Below are 15,513 nucleotides of genomic sequence, written 5' to 3' on the forward strand. Positions count from 1 at the left end.
AGAAAAATGGTAAAAATGTACTATTAAAAACATATTAAAACAATAAAACATGCCAAGTGCACTATATTTCACCAAACACTTTTCTGTATAATTTAAACCTTTGTACAAGTACCTTTAAGTAAAATTACACTTTTTTGCCCAATTTAGTATTTATGATATTAATTTCCAGAGAGTGTGTACACTTTGCTGAATGCTCATTTTTGAGCATTTCCACAGTGACTCTCACAGTGGAAGCAAAGAGGTCCCAGATGTTAGATTTACCCATTGTTGACATTTCTGAGCTTTAAGAGCAAAAAAGCTCTTAGGTCTGGAAATGAGCTGAGCCACTGGAAACTCTCATTCCACGGAGACAAGCCATGGCAGCCATGGGATGTCACAGCTTTTTTTGATCCCAGTGGACACAGAATGTACAAAGTGTGTCGATATCTTGACTGACTGTGAGCTAAAAGGTTGTGTGCAACTGTACAGTAATAAATGACTTAACCTGGTCTCAGGGTACGGAGAAAATTCCTAAGAGAAAGATATGCAGACCCTACTATTTTTCTGCGCACTCAGAATACATTTTTTTCAATGTACTATTATAAGGCCATAACTCCCAGGTCTGTTCAAAAATTGAAGTATTTTAGGGCTTTTTCAAATAATACTGAAACTTTTCTATGAAACATTGCTATAACATTCTGCAAACAAAAAATATGGAGAAAAAATTGAGAAAATGGCTTTAAGTATACCCTCTAAAATATGATGCTGTAATCCACAGATGTAAAGATTACTGGCTGGTTGTTAAAATATTTTCTGAGGAATTTCATTTCTGTGCAGCTTGCTAAATTCCCACTAATTAACATGCAGTTAAAAAGTTATCAAATTGTTCATGCTATTACACTCTGAGCTTTGCTCTGAAAGAAATGACACCATCTATCTCTTTATGCAGTTAAAATTTCTCTAACTGGAAAGAAAACTTTTAAACTTATCTAATAAATACTCCTCACCACTAAGATGCTTTCTCTTTCAATATACAGATTTTTATTTTCACATTTTTTATTAAAATTGCCCTAAACTTTTCATGGTTATTCTAAATGCTCTATTCAAATAAGGCAACCACCTTTCTTAGACATCTGTCCTTAGTGTTTTTGAAATTTCAAATTCTGAAGGAAATAAAGAATTTTAAAAAAGAAATTTCTGAGAGGGAGCAGAAAAAGACCCAGAACATTCTATTTGCCTTGTCTCAGGTTATGGGAGTGGCATCTGTACCCCAGGGATATCCAGGACATGAGTTGTATAAAAATGGTACCTCCCAAGGAATAAATGTGGGACCCTCAACTCCAAAGACCAGGGTGAAGAAGAACCAGTAGGATGCTGCAGGAATCCAGGTGTGGTGATATCTTTTTACTTAAGCTCTCAATAGCACAGGCATAAAAGTATATTTGAACAAGGTTTGATTCCAGTGAAAAAAAAATTCTCAGAAACCAAGGAAATTCCTATGGCCAGCCAGGAATCAGCTGTCAGCAAGGAGGACAGAAGAATATATGGAATATAAAAGGAAGAATGTGATGAAAAGAGGAAAATTATATACTGAAATTAAAAAAAAACTACTAAGAAATCAGTGTCTAGATGAGATTCTAAGAGTCTGGCCTCAACAGAGGAGAACTGAGAAATTCTAGTTCATTGCAAGATAAAAGTTCTTAATTTTTTTAACATAAATTCCATATTTTAAACTCAAATGAGTAAAAAAATAAGGCAGTTTTCAAACTCATAGCTTTCAGTGGCAAAATTTTGGAGTTATATGTACTCTGTAGTTAGATCTATGATCACATACTGATTTTGTTGCAGGAGAAAACCTCGCTTTAACATTCCTTTTTATCCTTATGACTGTGTTGCTCAGTCTTTTCATCTATGTTGGCTAAACTCATTAACACATAATTAAAGAAAGAAGATTAAAACTACGACTGTAACATTAGACTTCAATTTCTTATCATCCTAATCCAAAAAGACATTGTTTGATAGAGTATTTTTAATTTATTTAAAGTGTACCTTAAACTGATCAGTTTTGCAGTCCTTGGTTTGGAATACATACACTGTGTGGAGTATACACAAGGCATCATTTTATCGTTATTATATTTTATAGTTATTTTATTTATACACATAAATCAGAGGAGGATCCTTCAATAAATAACTACAACAAAGCTAGCAAGGCTTGTATTTACCTCATAGCACCTGTCAGGAATATATATTATCAGTATTGTCTGTAGTGGAATTTTATTTCTCAGACTTTTGGTCTTTTCCTGTATTAAATTTATTGGTTGTGTGAGTGTTGCATATCTCTGGGAACTTCTCTATCTCATGCAAGTTAATGATTCCAACAGCAAATATAGATGATGATATATGACAGATCTGGATGGCTGAGTGAATGAACCATGAAGCAAATACAAATCTAAATCAAGATTTCTTTTACATTCAAGGCGATCACAGTATTGGGAGGAAAAGGACATAAACTACGTGGATGATGTATTTTACTTGTGGAAAGCAAAGCCAGTAAATTTCTGAAGCTACATATGTAGTGTTTGGGGAATACATAACTACTCTGGAGGGGTTGGCACTCTTTAACTGAGTTATGGCATAAATCTTTGGGGGAAAAAAGGTTTAATGATTTTGGTTTTGGGGGTTTTTTTAAGTGATGTCACCAGACAAAAGGATGATTTGGATGCTGAAATGTTTGGTTAGAACACTGGGTTAACAACTTCTATTAAAAAACAAAAATAGTGTGAGTAATAAGTACAAAGCCTCAAACACACACCCACAGCTTATGTCTAAACACACCAAGGCTGGATAGAAAATTCAGCAAAGACATAAGTAATCATTAGGCCACCTACCCTGTGTGACAAGGTTCAGGACTCATCAGTCTACAACACAGAAAATGTCTCTTGACTGCACTTTTTCCATCTGAAAGGTAAATAGCTAACTGTGCCACAAGCACTGAATTCTGCTGGCTTGGAATTGTGCTGCCTCTCTGCCTTTCCGGTGCTTCCCTTCTTTCTAGAGCTGGGGCCAGATAGTCAATGAATTAAACTGCAGAGCACACTAATCCCTGACCCTGAGGTTAGAGCTATCATAAGCACTGACTGGAAATGGCTGCAAATAGTTCTTGTCATGCCCTCTCTTTCCATTGGAAATCGAGTAATGACACAGGCAGTGAGTCGGAGCCCTCGCAGAGGTCACGGATTTACACCAGCTGAATCAATTTCTTATATCAGTATTGCAGAAGATGGGGAGAAGTTTTTTTCCTGAGACTTTGTTGGCTTTAACATATTTTTTACATGTGGGGTTTTTTTTGTCTTTTTTTTTTTTTCCTCTAGGAAGGCAAACAAATTAAAGGATATTAGACTGCAATTTGTGCCATTGGAAAGCTGTAAGTCCAGGGTCCCTTCTTGAGGCATCCACTGCCCAATATATAAAATCAAATGTCAATTCAAGCCCTCAGTGAAAACAGAAGTTACTGCTTCACTTCTGTAACAGAGATGGAGCCCAAAATGACAAAAAATCAAGTAACAGTAAAATAATGTAATTTCCATGGGAAACAGCAAATTTCAAGCAAGTGAACTTCCTCACTCAGCATCAGAAGACTATTATTTTTTCTCTAGGCCACCACAGCCTTTTCAAATATGCAAATGGGCAGCCCTTTCTTCCATTTGCAAATGTCTGAAATTTGCAAGAGACAAGAGTTTGATTCATGGGGGTCCTAGTTAGCTTTAATCTGTCTCTAGTTTGCATTATTCAAATATTTGAATGAATAAAATTAATTACTTGAGGATACTATCAATTAAATAAAAATATAGCTATGGATGTGGTAAAGAGAAAAGCACAGAGGACAAAAATAAATGTCTTACCACCACGACGAAACCAAATTACATACTTAGGGTCAACAGAAATTATCTTTCTTTCAGAAATTCAGCTTTCCCATATAGAAATTACCTAAGTCAACAGAGATTTTTGAAAACTCATGGAAAACACAATTTGTCGCCATTTTTACATGCAGATTATAGTGACAAATTGAAAACCATTTAATGAGAAAGACCTGACTGTTTTATTTTCAGAAGCTTTTGTTGGTGTTTCCTCTCTCCTGTTTTTCAAGGTTCTTTTCCAACTGAAAGGCTCCAGGAAAGGACGGCTCCCATTAAGGATCACACTTAAAAACACATTTAACTTTCATTGAAGTTTTAATGGGATTCAAGCATGTATTAAAGCACTTTTCTGAACTACTGCCAAAATTCGAAAGCTAAGTGTGAAGTACCTGTTTTTCAGCAGCTGCATGTGTTCAGGAGTCAGTTTCACTGCCATATAATCTTCAAGTCCTTAGGAAGGCTGAATTTCAATATTCCTCTGGTGACTGAGTTTCTGGATGGGCAGAATTACTAGCAGGTTTTTAAAGAATTTTAGACACTTAAGAACAAAAACAAGTAGCCAGTGATGTTTCCACTCACAATGAAATATTAACTGAGGGACGTACTTGTATCTTGAAGTGCCTGAAGACTTTGGAAAATCTACTTAGTGGACTTAGGACAAAACCTTTAAATTACAATATAATTAAAAAGAACAATGAAGGTTGTTGTCAGCAAAACTGCACAAGTCTTTTCGGGGGGAACTTTCTGAGCTGTTTCTTCTCCAGGCTCTCAAGTCAGTTTTGCAGACACTGTCCCTTCTGGATTCTAGACAAGACTTTTACTTATTGCATTATTGTTTGACCCTGTGACAGATTCTATGATTCCCATGATGCTAACATGATCTATCAGAGGGAAGTACTACAGTGATTTTTTATAAAAATCAGTTAAAAATTTGTTTTATTAAAATTCCTAGTAAATACTTTCCTGAGTATGTTTGGAGAAGAATGTATCTCTATATTAACGTCCATAGCAGGGCTGGAAATCTCCTGGTGAAAGGAAACAGCCATGCTCAAAAAAATATCAGAACAGTGCCTCAAAAATTAATTTCATTTTAGGATGGCACTAATCTGTTTCTCTGCATACTCCAATAATGTCTTCCATAATTGTGGATCCAGTCATTGCAATAACTGATGCCCTGGGTTTAATGCATCTCACCCTGAAACACATCTAAAATAAGGTAGATCAGCATCGACATCACATTGCCCATGGATACTACCTCAGTTCAAAGATGCACATGTTTCTTCAGAAGGACTAGCAGAGCCAAATTTGCTTTTAGTTTTCAAGGCCACTGCTTCTATATTAGACTTGAGGATACATATTTTCCCCTGGAAGTTAGGTGTACTTCTTGTAAGACTTTTAGATTCCTTGATGAAATTTATAGCCTAAACCTACAAACCTTGCTTTGCATGTGTTCTTTGACTGCCCTGCCTGGAGCAATGTTACCGATGTTTCACTCGCAATTTATTGTAAAGGGAATTAAAGATGATTAATTGAAGGTGATTATGGATGTTTAAAGATTAAATGAGATGAAGTTCATTTTTGGTCTCTCTACAAAATACCCTGAAACCACAGCAGAAATTATGACATAAATACATTTCTGTGTACAGGTGCCATGATCCTGCACCTTCAGAGAGACCCTCTGTGACTTCATGCTGTCCCCCAGTGCACACCTGTGTCACTTTGCAAAAACACATTTAAACAAGACTGCAAAGTAGCTCCTTCCTTTTCCACTTTCATGGTCAGAGACTTCTGTACTTGATTCTCAGCCGTGCACTGGACAGCTGAAACTGTTCAAGACAGAAGTTTCAGGAAAACATAAGTATTTTTTCCTTTTCCCACATTATCAGCCCTGTGTAAAAATAGCAAACACATTTTACATGAACATTTAAAGATACATATATTTCACAGAAAAATAGTAATATAAAACCCTTTGTGACTTTCCAAAACATTTATTCTCTAATCCTGAAGAAAATGGAAGATTTCCTTGAGACTACTACACTCAGCACACATCTCATTTGCCAGTCTACACTCAATTCTCTTTAAACCATCAGAAGAGATGAGTGTTTCAGAGTTTTGAATTTACTATTTCAAGAGCAATATGAGAGACAACACCTCAGGTGGTCACCTACCTGGATGAAGATTTAACTAATGCAACACCTTGAGTAACCAGCTGCTGAACCAAGGCACAGTGCTAATCAACTCCCCTTCCCCTGCTATGTTATTTCCCACCAGTGAAGTTCCCACACCACCTCACATATGCTAATAAATTCATCAGTCTTGATTGAAGGAGAGTTCATGTGCTACCAGTGCTTTCTGAAGAGTGCAGCTGGTCTTTCTGCACTTGGGTGGGCCTAAACCAAGCCTGCTCTTGCTATTCCTCATAAATACTTATGTAGAAATGTAAATTTACAGGGTATATTGAAAACAGACCCAGCACGTTCTTTATTACAAGAAAACAAAAAAACCAAACCAACGAACAGAACAATTCTATTAAAAAAAAAGTAATAATTGCAAGAAACAGGAAACAGCTCATATTTGAATGAAAAAAATTGTAATTAAAATAATTCATATACTCACAAAATAATATATTTGATACTTTTTTAGGGATACATGCTTTCTGCTTAGACCTCTAGCCAAACTGGCTTATCATCAAGCTGCACATTTAAAAAGAAACAGCATCCTTTTCTCACCAAACTGTGCTCTGAAAACTCAGTAAGCAAGGCTGAAGTCAGCACTCCTCATAACTCTGAGGAGACTTGGCTTTTGTAACTACTAAGAAACTATCCATAATCACAGAACAGCAACAAAAGTTCTATTACAGTGCAGGCATATATTCCTTTTTTCTTATATTTTTACCGACAGAAGATGCTCAGAGAAACTCTGAGCATCTTGAAACTGAAATATTTCCTTGCAGAAAACAACATCAAGCTATTCAGAAGCACAGAAACACTCTGGTAGTGAAACTCTAAAACAGTTGTTGATAAAAGCATTAATAACATGGTTTATCAAGAGAGAATAATTAGGAATTTGCTCAGAAGTATCAATGTGGTTTTCAAATCAATACTTGTTGCTAAAGAAAACTAGGTAAGTTCTTGGTTTCCTTCCTGCTCCTCAGGAATTCATCTCCTAGAACGTCACTTGTCTGAATTGTTCAGGTGCCTGCCTTTAAAACAAGCCAACAAGAGAAGCAAAAGATAGAAAGATGGAGTTCCTTTGCCATCAGTTGGTGGGTTTCACTTTTTTCTAGCTCTTTTCAAAAACTCTAACTGTAATTCCAGGCAAAACTCATATTTGTGGAAATTAATGGAGACAATGGATGTTTCTGGTACCAAGTGCTGTTACTAAGAAATATCACACTTTCTGGACATCAAACATTTATTTTTCTTCAGTGGGCCTCAGCTCCATTCCCCAGCTAAACAATATTAGGACTGGACTAGGAAGTGAGCCAAACTGATGTTTGAAACATGAAGGGATGAGAAATAAACACAACCTGATTCCTTCCCACCCCTAACCATAGCACTACTCATGCATGAATATTCAGGAAAAGGGTGTCCTGCTGCTACCAGCTCCCAAGGCTGATTTATCCCACATGGAAAGGAAGATGCAGGAAATGAATTATGAATATCAAAAATGCAGCTGTTAGCTTCGATCCCCCTTGGGAAACTCTCATTTCTCATTGTCTCCAGTAATGGCAGTAAACGGATATTTTCCCCCTGCATAAACAATTTGTGTTCTCATTCTTATTTCCATGAATGGATCAATAGCAACAAAAAACCCAAGTCTCTAAAAATTATCTGGTAAAGTTCTGCATCAAGACCAGAGAGCTTGTTATCCCACCATCTCTTTGGGAGCTTCTGCAAAGGGCTGACTCTGTAAAGAGCAATTTTATCCTCAGTGCCAGTGACAGCCAGGCCAGTGTCTTCATTAGACTGAGGCTGACTAAAGGTTTAGAATGCTCCTTAAATTTCTTCTGAGGAAATTTAGTAGATTATACCTATTTTTTCTTTTTTTTTTTTTTATAATATTTTAATATTTTTTTGTGCACATCCCTAAAAGTTTTGTGGCTGTTTTTCTCCAAAGGAATTCAGATCTCTCTGAAATTTTTGTCCCTGGAGGTGTGCTGATATGATGTAAAAAGCAAAGGTGAAAAAGCAGATGACACCTGAATAACTCCAGTGCTGGAGAGCAGCCATGGCCTGCCTGCCCTGGGACTGGTGGTGCTGCCTTGCAAATTCTGTGGTGAGTGTGCAGAAATTTAGTAATTCCCAAACACAATTTATTTGAATTATAAACCATTAGGAAATATGCAAAACAAGAATTAAAAAAAAAATTAAAAGAAGAAAAGAACATACGTGAAATGAGAAAGAAATTTGTGTATGGTTCAAAGGATTTTAATATTGATTAGCCTAGACTATGGATAGTTTGAAGTGAAACAAAAACTAGGAAACAAAGCTACGTCATATTTAAAAAGTATGCATAAGTATCCAGGGAGCTGGAGGTGGTAAAAGAATCATGTATGAGGGTAAAATGTAATTATATAAACAAATGTGAAAGGTTTTTTTGTTTATTTGTGGCACACTGGATTTCACATCAAATTAAAGATTTATGCAGTAAACCATGCAGCGGCAGTAAAATCATTATGCAAATGTCATTTCTGTCTTCATGGCAAGGGTTTTCTTTAAATATGCATGCTCATTTGGGTGTTCACTTGAGCAGAACATATACTTACCTATAGAGTCGTTCCTCTTTATTTCCCAGATGCTCCTCTGACTGTTGTTGGGTGGCTTGTCTGGTTTGTTCAGGGAAAGAAGGCACCTAAGGATAGAAGCCAACATATGAATTCTTCAGAATTCCTTGGCAAAACTGAGCAATGATGTTTTTTTAAAACACCAATAATGTACACAAAGTGCCAAGGCCCTGAGGACACTGCCACTCCTTACCAGTCCCAGGGCTCTCTAACACTAATAAAAAGAAAGTATTATCTCTTTAGTGGAGCCATACATTTAAATGTGCTGTTAGATTTTACTAATAAAATAAGATTTGCATGTTCTTCAATTTTTCTTTGAAGTAGCTCTGAGCTTCTCTGTCGCACTCGAGGAATTTATGGGGGGAAAGAAGTCTTCTATTACAAAGAAATAACTTTGGTAAAAAAAATTAAATAAAGGATTTTTTTTTCTTGTAAGTTGATTGCTTTCTGGTCTGAAGTGATCATATGTAAAGTCTCTAAAAATGATAATGTACTGAAAGTTTTACTTCTTTATGTAGATACAAGTTAAGAATCCACAGTTAAAATTTTAGCAAAAAACAACCAAAAAAGCCATCAAAACCAATAGAATTCATTCACATGCTCTATAGGGTAAAGCGGAAAAATCTTCCAATATTAAAAACACCTATATTTTTTGTCAGAAACACTTTTACACTCCTTCTGCAATTATTTTTAATTTCTGTGTAGTGATAAACAAAAACATTCATCTTGGCTGGTCTATTTGGCAAGAAGAATTCAATTGAAGCTCATATTCTATGTTAGGAATGATCAGGATGGAAATATATCAATGTACAGAAGCCTTTCCAACTGCTTTTGTGTCAAGTGCTCTGCATTTACAGCTCCCACTGTCCATGGTGTGTGACAGGCTGGCTCTGGAGACAGCTTGGACAAGCCACCACCATGGTAAAGTGCCTGCTCTCAGCCTCTCCTGAATAAACTCACCTTTTTTCATCATCTGGACAGAGAACCCAGGCTCTCTCCATTTAAGCAGAAAATTCTGTGTTTAAAATAAATCAGTGTTAAAATTCCCGGCTGCATTTTTGTCTGAAAATAAACACCCAGCACTTTTCTTAGGTAAAATTAATCTTTATGCCTAGGCATAACACTTTGCCTTTACAATGTGTATCTTTCACCTCCTCCCTATTTCACAGTCTTAAATAAGGTTTAAATATTGCATAACTCTTCTGTTTAACTCTCTGAATGATGAAGAATTTTATGTTAGATGAAAATCCTGATAAAAACATGCCCTGAAAAGTATTGAGAGTATGAAAGAATATAAAGAGAAAGCTGGCATTTCATATTTCACAGAAACTCCCAAGTGTTCAGTATTTGTTTTCATTTTGCACTGAAACAAAATGGAATGCTTTTAATACTTTCATAAAGCATGTCTGTGTTAAAATGTCATAGTCACAATAAAAACATCAGGTTTTAAAGTTCCCTCTGTGTTGGGTCACAGACAATCAGAGGCTTTACCACCAAAGAAATAATTTTCACCTAAAAACTTTCTAGAATGAATAGATTTCTACATCATTTCAAATTTTTAAAATTAGCATATTTCCAGTGCATTTTATTAGAAAATTTTCAGTCTACTTCACATAGAAATATTGGTGAAGTACATTGTGAAATCATGTTCAAACAAATGTTAGAGAACATTTATTTTCATTATTTTCTTATCTCTGCTAGAGAGATATATTGATTACCACTAGTTCAATGTCAAGGTCCTAAAAATAGAAAGCTTTATTTAATAAAAAGTAGAAGGGACATTATTTCTATCCTGGATTACCTCACAACACTCTGTGGCAGGACAGGTGGGTGAAAGGGGCAAGAGGAGAGGAGATTCAGGAGTAGTATCAGTTCTCATGAGGACAGTCTATGACTTTCTAAGTTTACATGGCCTGGAAGGCTAGAAAGATATGATATAGACTGGATGAAAATTAATGTTCCGAAATGCAGAAATTCTCTGCAGCTATTCCATTAGAAGGTGTGGCTTGACCCCAAGTGCTGGATTTAGCCTCCCATCCATCACAGACTAATTACGTTTCCAGACCAAAAAAAAAAAGGGTAATAATTCAATGTGATGTGCAAGGAAGTGACCATGTAACTGCCATTAACCTGTGCATCATGCTAAGTAATTGTCCTAAAGTCCTACTACTAATTCTGGTTTTTAAGTTTTTCTCACCTATTTCAACAAAACTTGCCAATGGAGAATATTTTCCTCTCCTACAGATGGACATTTGTACTCACTCCACAACCATCACATAATGTGAGGTTTACTATGTAGCATAGCCTTTGAGTCAATCAGGTAAATGGGGGGAAATGTCAATATTAATGAAAGAGAAATTCCTTGACACAGCTTCACTTACATTCCATGGGGACCCTGGTGTTGTAAATTTAGGCCATAAGGAATATTTGTTAGATGGATTTACCTTGTTACTGATGCTGTACTATTAAATTGTTATATGCCTTAGTGATAGCAAGGTACTGAGAATAATTTTGTGAGGAAAATGAAAATGTACATAATAAACCCAGTGCTGAAAAATTGTTCAAGGGAATCAGTCATGTGTTCACTGACTACTGCAAAGCAATGGAAATGCCCCTGAAAGAGCTTCGGGACCTTTGGTTCACACTCTTGAGGATGCTGTCAGTACATCCTGTGCCAACAGTGGTTCAACATCTAAACTCCAGTAAAATTTATCTATGTTAACTACTCAGCTTGCAGTAAGAACTCTATGAGGTCAGAGTAAAGAGAGTATGGAAAAAATTCATGACTCTCTTGGGAGGGACAGTGAGACTCCCCAACCACAGAATTGGCAGGTGTGCACAGGCCTTGTACTGCCCAGGATCAAAACTTCAGATCCTCTGATTAAGGACGCTGCTTTTAAAGAAAACCTTTGTTATTTTTCTATGCTGCTAAAAAACCCCAAATTATTTTTTCACTGGGTTCCTGGCAGCAACTAAGAGAGTTGGCAGGGGTTTCCCTGTGAGTGCACATAGGACCAAGACATAATCCTGTCTTTGACAATGTACTAATGAGTGATAAATTCTTTCAAATGCAAAGAAGGGAGAATGGGTGTATTAATAATCTTTAAGCTCTCTTACTGCAAACAGTAGCTCCCTGTTCCTAATTATGTAAGTAAAAAACATGCCACATCAGAAGTCTTTTCCCCAAATCCCTAAATCAGCTCTCTGCTATGAGCTGAGCAGGATGAATACCACAGGCAATATTTGCAACTATGAATGTATCCTTTTAAAACATTCCTGAATAAATCTTATTGATGCTCACACCTTTCACCTGTTGAACCATAACACCAAATATTTTTGTGAAAATATCCGTGTGGTTAGATTGAGAAATAAAAATGTCATAGGCTTAAAAAAGTGGCAACTAATGAGATCCTGTAGTATTTGCAGACACCTGACTGGACAAGTAAAATAGCAAATATAAGATGTTCCAATCCACATCTGCTTGTTGACACTTTATAAATTTAAGTAGGCTACACTTGGTTACTGAGCAGGTCACTAAAGGTCTGCAGAAGGGCTGAACCACAGCCACAAAAGGAGGAGAAAACACTGAGAACGATGTCATACATCACTCAGAGGACAATCTGCTGCTGATTAAGAGCCCTTGGAACACTTATCAAGTAAAAAAAAATCCCCAGCAAGGCTCATTAACTCACACATAGTGCTATGCTAACAGCTGGCACACAGCTGGCTAGCTTTGGCATGGGCAGAACTGATGCACCTCTAGCAACATAACTACACTGGAATGGAAGAAAACCCATGTAAGGAAGGAGAAGACACACTCTCACATCTCACTCAATTTGGTGGGGAAAAGATCTTTCTGAGCTCCAGCTGGAAGAGAATTAACGTTCTTTGAATTTAGCTGGCTGCCTCCAAACAATGGTCAGGTTGAGATGCATCAAAGGAAGATTGGAATGGTTGCATACTATAACTATGGCATCCCAATAAAAGTCCTAAAAATAAAATGCTGGATCTCAAAATTAGCAATCCTCAAAAATGTGTGAACTTTTTTGTTTATAACGTTCATCATGCTCATCATGAACATTTCAGAAAGTCACATCTTTGTGGGATTTTGCTTAGTCTTTGACCTCAGTAGCAACCTGTAGAAATATGTTTCATAGTTCAGTAATATTCTGCGTAAAAGAGAATTTTCCAACAGATTTGAATCATCTTCTTTTCAGTTTCACAGAGTACCTTCCTCATTATACATGAGAAAAAACACTAACTTCTGATATGTTATCTTTTTTACTATTCTTCAGGTTTGAGGTTCATTGGCAGAGGTGTTTTTTGGTTTATATGTTGAAGTACTTGTTTATATGCCCCTTCCTCATAAAGGAAGCCTTGGTCTTAGTTTTCAATAAGAAATCTTGTGGTTTCTCATCATTGTCATTGATTCTCCTCTCCTAGTCCTGAACCTATCCTGAAATATTCTTTGAGACAAATACTTCAGCAAGCATCTTAGATGAGGTCATACAGTATTATAATATTGGTATTATGTTATTTCACAGTATTGCACTCCCTTAAATCCTCTGTCCAGCCCCTGAAAAACTGATGGCTTTTCTGAACAGTGGGTTGACAAGGTACCTTCAGGTTTGTGTTGATAACTGTTCTGAGGTTTGTAATTTAATTAACCCCTCAACAGTGAAGGGGGAATATGCTAATACAGCTTCATGCCACACTCAGTTGATATGCTTAATGTGGCTACATCTTGTGTCTATATATGAATTTTGAAATATTTTAACAATATATCTGTGTATATTGAACAGAATGAAAAGTTCTGATGTTACTCAGAAGTACCTATCCAATCTGCATGGACACTTGTGGACTGAAGAGAGAAATGTTCAGCACAGCATATTGTATAAAAGTTATAAAATAACTCATTAGAAGTGTAAAATTCTTAACATAAACATGAATGAAACAAAAATAAGGCCAGATAAGAACAGGAGGAGGACAACTCAGGAAACAAAAAAGGCATTCTCAATAAAAAATGAACATTTTTAGTGATTAACAGGATATTAAAACTAAGCTGTCTTGAAGGATTATTACTCATATAATAAGACACTTAAAGGGCAATTAAAAGACTTTTCAAAAGCCTAATGGGGAACTGTTCCAGTCTTGTTTGATTCAATCATATGAGAAAAAATTGGATAACTCCATGTTTTTTGTTCTTTATATCAGTGATTAACTCTTTGTGGAGATTTGTCCAACACTTTGTCCAACAACAAATCAATCACAAACCAAGAGAACCCCATAAACAGGTGGGATTTTACATTCCTTTCCATCATTCTGCACCATGTCGCAGTGAAGTCCATTTCTGAGTGGTTTGGATCATGTTTTTCCCATGCATTTTTCATCCCTATCTTCCTTTCCAAAGGCAGCCTCATGTGGTCCAAGCAAGTGCTCTGTGATTGTGCATCTCTAATAGGAGAGATCTGCTTTCAAATCTGAAGTGTTGAAGAGCCAGGCTACCCAGTTCTGGGAGTGGCATTTCTTTTTATGCCTCCCAGAATCAGGATGCCAAAAGTTTTATACCTGAGTGGAGTCATTCACTCTGTAAAAGAATCATTACCCTGGCTTCTTAATACTTTTCATAAAATTTATGTTTGTTTTTGCTGAACGCGTTTTATGGACAACTGTAAAATGTCTGTGGGTAACAGCTACAGAGCTTGCAACAGCAAAGAATTAAGTCCCTGCTAGCCCTGGAGTGCTAATGAGGTAAAAATGTGCTGAATGTTCATACTTTCATGGGGATACACATATTATGATTGCTACAGGTGCACAATGCTAATTTGCTTTTTGGGCAAACCATGCTCAATTTGCATAATTTTAACATCCTGAAACCTGCAAACATCAGGAAAATCTGTGTGTTTCTCTGCCTGTAGCATTAATTCATTGAATATCTAAGAATCAATATAACCTCTCAGAACCAGAAGGAAGCCCTGCTGGAGTCCTGCATTTGCTAAATTATAGGATCAAAGCCTTGAGGTACTCCAGTCCAGGTCCCTTGTCTATAACCAACATAACCATGAAAATATCACTGTCTGCAGGGCCAGAACTACTTTTTCTCACTCAGTAATACTTTGGGATTGTCAAATACTGATGACCCATCCATTTGGAGACATTGCTATGAGTTTAGCTGATAAATACAGAACTAAAGCTAGATGTTATCTTTTGTTCAGTGCTTGGGGAGCAATTTATATCTCCCAGTTTGCTTCAGCCATAACTGAACATGATTCATCCTGCATCTACATCTCAAAAGTAAAGGTGCAATATTTGTATTACTTCATCTTTTCATCATTTGTCATGTTAAATCCTTCTATGAGTGTTGAAATAACTTGAGATAAACATAATCAGTAGAAGATGAAGATGTCTTTCCAGTGGTGACTGCAGCCAGAAAAGTTTGTTGGTGAGAGGATGTATAAAGAACACAATATAAAATAATTTGGAGAAAATATGAATATGCATCAATGAAACAGCACACTAAATCATGAAAATGAGGGAGTACTATTAGGGAAAAAGTGTTAAATAGTGCTCACAATTCAATTTGGATCTTTAAAGCCATTTCCAGATTATTTTAGGTTGATGTATGGGGTTACCTGGCTACACAATAAAAAAAAATTTTCTTGCAATGCATACAGCCAAACAAGAGTTTATCAAATACATGAGAGAGAACTTGAGTCTGTTGTTAAAAATATGGAGTATATTGACCTTTTCTCCTGCCACTATGTAAGTCTCTGTAAAATCTCTGGTTTTTCACTGCTTTGGTAGCTATGGTATTTTTTTTGCACAAACATA

Source organism: Passer montanus, unplaced genomic scaffold (assembly GCF_014805655.1).
Source record: "Passer montanus isolate IOZ18808 unplaced genomic scaffold, ASM1480565v1 scaffold102, whole genome shotgun sequence".
Taxonomy (NCBI): domain Eukaryota; kingdom Metazoa; phylum Chordata; class Aves; order Passeriformes; family Passeridae; genus Passer; species Passer montanus.